The following is a 6,869-nucleotide window of genomic DNA, read 5'->3' on the forward strand; positions in this document are numbered from 1 at the left end:
TCATAATCGTGCAAAATCGAAGAATGAGGTTGCAGACAAAAATGGTTATTGGAACCAAAGTTTATTGAGAGCATCCATGCGAATTAAAGTGTATTAGTCCATGTATAGAGTCCCATATGGCCATAAGCCACACTGGCGCTGGGATGTGCTCCCCTGCCACTGCGGGTGGGGGAGAAGAGTGCACCTTTTAATTTAGGGTGTTGAGACAGCCTTGCGAGCTCCTAATTGGTCTTTTCAAAGAATTTTGCCTTAGCAACATCCTTGGGATTGGTTTATATGCCTTACTGCCTTGTGATTGGTTATCTGCACATTGTCTGTCTTAGCCAAGTTGGTATGTTTTAAAGGTCATGTCAAGTCTCTCACCCATGCCCTCTTTTCCCTGCCCAGTTGGGGTGCCTTAGTAACTCCCGCTTGCTGGGTGCCCCGGTTTTATTTCCTTCCCCCCCATGGTCCCAATTCCTGACTACCTAGCTTCCCTCTGTCTCCTCCCTTTGAGGGAAAATAAGCCAGCAAAGATTTTCTACTAGAGTTGAAAAGTATCATAAAACCAGTGAGACAATGAGACTCATTACAGAAGCCTTTGTTGCCCTCAAGTCACCTGCAGCGGCGGTGAGTCTTCTGAAGTTACAAACTGTGCTTGGCAGCACTTAGATTGAGATGTGAGCAGGTCCACCTCTCCCATGGCGGATACAGTAGGTTATCTCTCAACTAATAACAGAAAAGTAAGTCTCCTAAAATTTTACTTCACGGAGTTAAGGTGCCTCATCTTAAAGGACAAAAATAGTCATCAAAGAGACATAAAATCCTCTCTAGTCCCAAGTGATGGAAGGTAAAAATAACCTGAAAGGATCTTAGAAGAATATAGAACAGCATCAGAGAGAAATAGTTAAAGGTTTTGAAGAAAATGTTCAGCTTCAGGAAAGCCTAAACCTGTTTAACACAGTAAATTGCTAAATGGTATGAAAGAGTGGCAGCTGGTGTGGCTCAGCTGGTGTGACTCAGTTGGTTGAGCGTTGTCCCATGCATCAAGAGGTTGCCAATTTGATTCCTGGTCAGGGCACATGCCCAGGTTTCAGGCTCAATCCCCAATAGAAGGTGTGCAGGATGAAGTCAACCAATGTTTCTCTCTCATCTATATTTCTATCTTACTCTCCCTCTCCCTTTCCCTCTAAAAAAATCAATAAAGACATATTAAAAAGGAGTGGCAGAGCTGAAAGAACAGAAAGAAATGCTTGAACATTTCAACACACGAGAAAACAGGATAGAGAGTCCATTAAAATCCATGACTGCATCCGGACTGAAGCTGATAAACTTACCTGCTCTCTTTATAAAACATTACATGACTGTCGCAACAGGAAATAGAAACAAGAGTGAAGCAGAAAATGGAGACCAATATTACCGGTCAGATGTTGATTTGAGGAAACTCATCGATTATATTAACTTAAATGTTACCTTAAACTCAAAAGGAGAAAAACAAGGGATATTTTTAATTGCATGAAGAAAACTACTTGCACAAATTATTTATAGCCTGAATTTTAAAACCTCCAACCAGAGTAATGTGAAGATTTAAAATTTCACAGTGAAGTTCAAAGTCTTCAGGTAAGACTCCACAGACATTCTGATCCACATCCAGAAATATGAAATGCAACTTCAAGGGAGAAGGGAATTTACCACTTAGAAATAGAGGACAACCTGCCAAACCAGTTTGGCTCAGTGGATTAAGTGTGTGCCTTCGGACTGAAAGGTCCCAGGTTCGGTTTGGTCAAGGGCACGTACCTTGGTTGCGGGCACATCCCCAGTAGGCGGTGTGCAGGAGGCGGCTGGTCGATGTTTCTCTCTCATCAGTGTTTCTAACTCTCTATCCCTCTCCCTTCCTCTCTGTAAAAAATCAATAAAATATATTAAAACAAAAAGAAAAGAAATAGAGAACAACCTTCCCAAAGTGTATGAAAACATCAGCCTTACACATCAAAACCTTGACTCCTGCAGGAAGATGGCAAAACACCTGGAGGAAAAATATTTGAAAGCACATGGCCTTCAAAGGAGGGACAGTTCTCATGAGAAAATAGCTCAAGAATGTTCGTTGACAATTCGACTGACCAAGAAAAAGAAGCAAGCAATTGACTTTGACTCATATTTTAATAGTACTTCAAATTCTTGTTGCCTCTCTAAACATATCTCTGAACCAAAGATCCACTGCTTTTATAAGTTAACTTCATTATCATCATTTGGTGTGTTGTTGTCTAAATGAGCATTATTTTTTAATACATCAGAAATATCTAAAAACTTGTTAAGTATTACATTTGTATACTTTGGAAAGTAAATAATTCTCTTGAGCTATCCCTCTGCAAATCCAAGTTGATTTAATTTGGTACCTTAATAAATTATTTATGGTAATTAGTTGATTAATGGATTAAACAACTAGGAGTTGCTTGTCATAGAAGGGATAGCACTGGCATAGAATGGTTGGTAAAAATAGTATAATGGCCAGAACAAAGGCTTTGGGATATATACTAGTACCTTCCAGAGGAGCAAAAAGAAGAGAAGCAATTAATTTGTACTCTGGCAGCTGGGCCCCGTGCAGACACCAGGAGGGCCGATCCTGGATGCCACTGCCCAAGTCAGAGGCTGTTTCCTGCCATATGGTGTTGGTTGTTGATAAGCATGTGTTTATCTAGGTCTGGCGGCCAGACTCTCCGCTGATAAACACACCAGCCTGAAGCACGGCATCGAATGGCACTGCCTCGTCATCAGTTCCCTGCATGCGTGTGAACCTGGAGCAAAATATAACTGAGAGAAAAGACAAATTTTAGAAATAGAGAGAAATATTGAAGAAAAACCACCCCCAGCCTCTAACTTCTTATATATCCTAGCCAAAAATGTTAAATGTGAGGAGTTGGTGGAGATCGGGGGGGCGGGGGGAGGGGGAGGATGGGAAAGTGACATTATACACATAAACTAAAAGATATATATATCAGACCAACTAGCAAAATTTGTATCTTTGTAATAAAAAACATAACTCATAAAACTGCCAAGATTGCCAAATGTTAAAATCAGGCTCTGACGTTTCTCCAAAAATGTTTGTTAATAAAAAAAAACAAACAACAAAACAGAAAACCAAACGGGATCAATTTGTAAAAATAAAATTTAAATTTTAAAAGAAGATAGCTTCAAACAAATTAAAATCATTAAAAATCTAGGACTCGCCCAGCTGGTGTGGCTAAAGGAGGTCACGATTCAATTCCCTGTCAAGGCACATGCCTGGGTTGTAGGCTTGATCCCCAGTGCGGACATGCAGGAGGAAGCTGATCAATGATTCTGTCTCAACAATGATGTTTCTATTTCTCTGTTCTTTCCCTTCCTCTCTAAAATCAATCAAAATATATTTTAAAAAATAGATAATATTTGTTGTATACTTAGTGCAAGGGTACATGGATTATCAAAGCTCACAACAATGCAAGGAATTGGTAATATTAAACATTTGGATTTTCAAGCTAAAGAAATGAAATTCTAGAATGGTTAGATAACTTGCCCTGAATTTGAACCTGGTCATCTGACTCCAAGCGCCATGAAGTTCTGTGTTAAAGAATACACACGCTGCCCTTTTCAAGCCAGTGCCAGCCTCCAGAGTATGAGGAATGGGACTGCTTTCCCCATAACAACAAAGCGCCCTCTAAGAAAGCACACGGGCTTAGCTTGATTTACCAAGGATCACCTTAGGAGTAGACAGCTCAGGGGAGGAAAATTCTCTTTGATTTTCTAATGCCTCCTGAAGCTGAAACTTGGCAAAAGAAATGGGGTCACCTCTTCCTTTTAATATTAATTCATCTGCAGTGTGAATATCTGAGAAATGTCTGAATAGGAGCCACAGCAGCACAGAATATAATGCAGGAATTATGTCCCAGTTCCTGGTTTCAATTATCACAAAAAGCAAATAAATGAAAAAAAATTGTTATCATGCCTTTCCAGCCTATTCTATAATGCCAGGGATGGAGGGAATCTTCATTTTAGAGAGCTATAATAGCTACAGAAATATTTTCAGCATTCACCTAAGTATAAACTCTGAATAACTAGCATAAGCTTTTAATATCTAAGTAGAATGGGGCTTTAAACATTATTTTTATAGTTACACATTTTTTAGAGAAAATGGAAAGCCAGCACCAATTATACATTAGCTAAAATTCCAAAAATAAAAAAGTATAAGAATTGAAAAAGCACAAAAATTATAAGAAGGAAGCATGAAATGATTAAGCAATTTATTCATCTTACCAGGTCCATTTATGTTACATTTTAAATATATTTGAATTGATGGTTTCAATTCTCAGTATATATCTTTCAGTAAATAATTGAATAGCATATGTAAATGATTTCCATGTTACCAGACTGAGAAAATTTATCTGTACCCTCCTGCTCCTCAGAGGTTATTTATCATTATCATGGGTAGTTGAGTCTGTGGTTCTTTCATAAATTCATGTTTTTATTTATATGTGCATTGAAAACTTAAAAGTCACGCTGCTAGAACATGGGTCAAAAAAGCTTTTGAAAATGACAATTTTATTATTCATGACCTGTTTCTTTCTTAAGGCTCTTTCTTACTCCCTTGAGATTTCATTCTCTTCCCTAGACCAGCCTATACTAGTACGTTAACCCTCAGAGGTGATGTCTGTGATATAATAGAAGCTTCTGGAAATGCTATTGCTGAGAATTTCAAACTCTCTGAAATTTGAGATAGACAGTACCTTGTAACATCAATAATTCAAAATGTGATCTGGATTCTAAAAAGAGAAAAACAGAATAATAAGAATAAGAAAAATGGGGGGGTTCTATTTTTTAAAAATCATCAATACACTAATTCATTTCCCCATGAAGAAATTCAACAACATTAACTAGGCACCTGCTAAGAACGTGTCTTTCTAATAGAGATGCAAATAAAAAGGTGACCCAAACAGCCCTGGCCGGCTCAGCTCAGGTGCTAGAGCGTCAGCCCATGGACTAAAGTATCTTGGGTTCAACTCCGGTCAAGGGCACATACGTCAGTTGCGGGCTCACTCCCAAGCTCAATTCCTGGCCCTGGTTGGGGCACATGTGGGAGGCAATCAACCGATGTGTCTCTCTTACATCAATGTTTCTCTCTCCGTCTCTCTCCGTCCCTTCCACTCTCTCAAAAAAGCAATGGAAAAAATATCCTCGGGAGAGGATTAACAACAAAAAAGATGACTAAAACAGGAAAGTCCTAGACTTTGCTTGCAGGAAAGTCCTAGAAGAAACCACGAAACAATCATTACACTCATGCTATCAGTTCCATATGCACATGGAACAGAAGAGGCATAAGCTCGCAGGGCCCAAATCTTCTAGGGAGACGGAATGAGAAACACAATGAAAGCCTTCAGAAAAGGAAAAATGCTTTTTAAAAGTTTTGAAGAGTAAAGGCATGTAGCAAGGTGACAGGAAGTTCGGTGTGGAGGAAGCAGCAGGTGTCACAGCTCAGGAGGGTAATGTTACACGACTCATGAGTGGCACTGTGAGTGGTTTAGAATGGTGGGCAATGCAGTTGAAGAGCTAGTCAGACCAAACCATGAAAGGTCTTAAATTCAATGCCAAGAGTTTGATATTACTTCCTGAGCAATGATGTCAATGTTAATTTTGTGTCACTATTTCTCTGAGAATCCCAATTAATACAAAAGGAAAATCACCAAAAGATTGTAAGCAGAGAATAACATGATCCATTTTACATTTTGAAGAGTAATTTCAGTGACAGTGAGTGTAATTCAACTATTTTGTTAATTTTTTTTAAAGTGTGTGTGTGCGCACGTGTGTGTGCACATGTGTGTGTGTGTGTGTGGAAAAGTGTGTGTGTGCGCACATGTGTGTGCACATGTGTGTGTGTGTGTGTGCTTGTGTGTTCCTTTCCAACCTGGGCTTGGTAGAAAGGCTCCCACAAACAAGGGCAGCTAAAAGAAGGGCCATTCTGCCATCAACGAGGTAGTGAGCAGAGAATACACCATCAACATTCACAAGCACATCCATGGAGTGGGTTTCAAGGAGCGTGCCCCTTGGGCACTCAAAGAGATCTGGAAATTTGCCCTGAAGGAGATGGGAACTCCAGATGTGTGCATTGACAACAGGCCCAACAAAGCTGTCTGGGCCAAAGGAATAAGGAATGTCCCATCCAGGTGTGGTTGTCCGGAAAACATAATGAGGATGAAGATTCACCAAACAAGTCCCATACATTGGTTACCTACGTAGCTGTCACCGCTTTAAAACACCTACAAACTGTTAATATGGATGGAAATTAATCACTGATTGTCAAATAAAATTTTGAAACCGCAATTTAAAAAAGTGTGTGTGTGTGTGTGTGTGTGTGTGTGTGTGTGCTGCACGCGCGCTCATGTGTATTTAGTATCTATGGTGTGTAAGGCACTGAGATGCATTAGGTTATAAACATAAAAAAATAAACAAATACCACCCTTGCACCCATAAGTAGTTAAAGTACTTACAATATACACTTATTGAGTAAGAGATAAAGTAAGAGATTATTTTTTTAAAAACCATCAAGAAAAAATGGAAGCAGAAATGACAGGCTAACTATAAGATGGATCGGGGAGATTACCATTGGCAAGACCCTAGCTAAACAACTGAATGTGCGTTAGGAGTGATTTAAGAGAGAAAAATAAATAGAAGATGATCCCCAGCTTTCTGTCTTGGGAATCCCAGAGAAATAACATCAAGAATGGGAGATTAAACTATTCGTTTAAAAGAGTTAAATTATATTGTTAACAGATCTAGACACTTCACATAGATTAAATAATTCTATGGGGTAAGTATTATTACTCTCATGACCATTTTTGTTGAGTGTATGGAAGATTTAA

General features: G+C 39.1%; 1 long non-coding RNA gene across 1 annotated transcript in view; it reads right to left on the reverse strand.

Annotated features, from left to right (window-relative positions):
- Nucleotides 1-2,136: 2,136 nt before the first annotated feature.
- Nucleotides 2,137-6,869, reverse strand: part of LOC107181697 — a 17,926-nt gene continuing 13,193 nt past the window's right edge. Inside the window, exons 3-4 of the long non-coding RNA XR_001512387.1 lie at nucleotides 4,740-4,775; nucleotides 2,137-2,774 (exon numbers count right to left, since the gene is read on the reverse strand). This is a non-coding gene — a long non-coding RNA (uncharacterized LOC107181697). The remainder of the gene's footprint in view (nucleotides 2,775-4,739; nucleotides 4,776-6,869) is intronic.

The sequence above is a fragment of the Myotis davidii genome, unplaced genomic scaffold (assembly GCF_000327345.1).
Source record: "Myotis davidii unplaced genomic scaffold, ASM32734v1 scaffold168, whole genome shotgun sequence".
NCBI classification, from domain to species: domain Eukaryota; kingdom Metazoa; phylum Chordata; class Mammalia; order Chiroptera; family Vespertilionidae; genus Myotis; species Myotis davidii.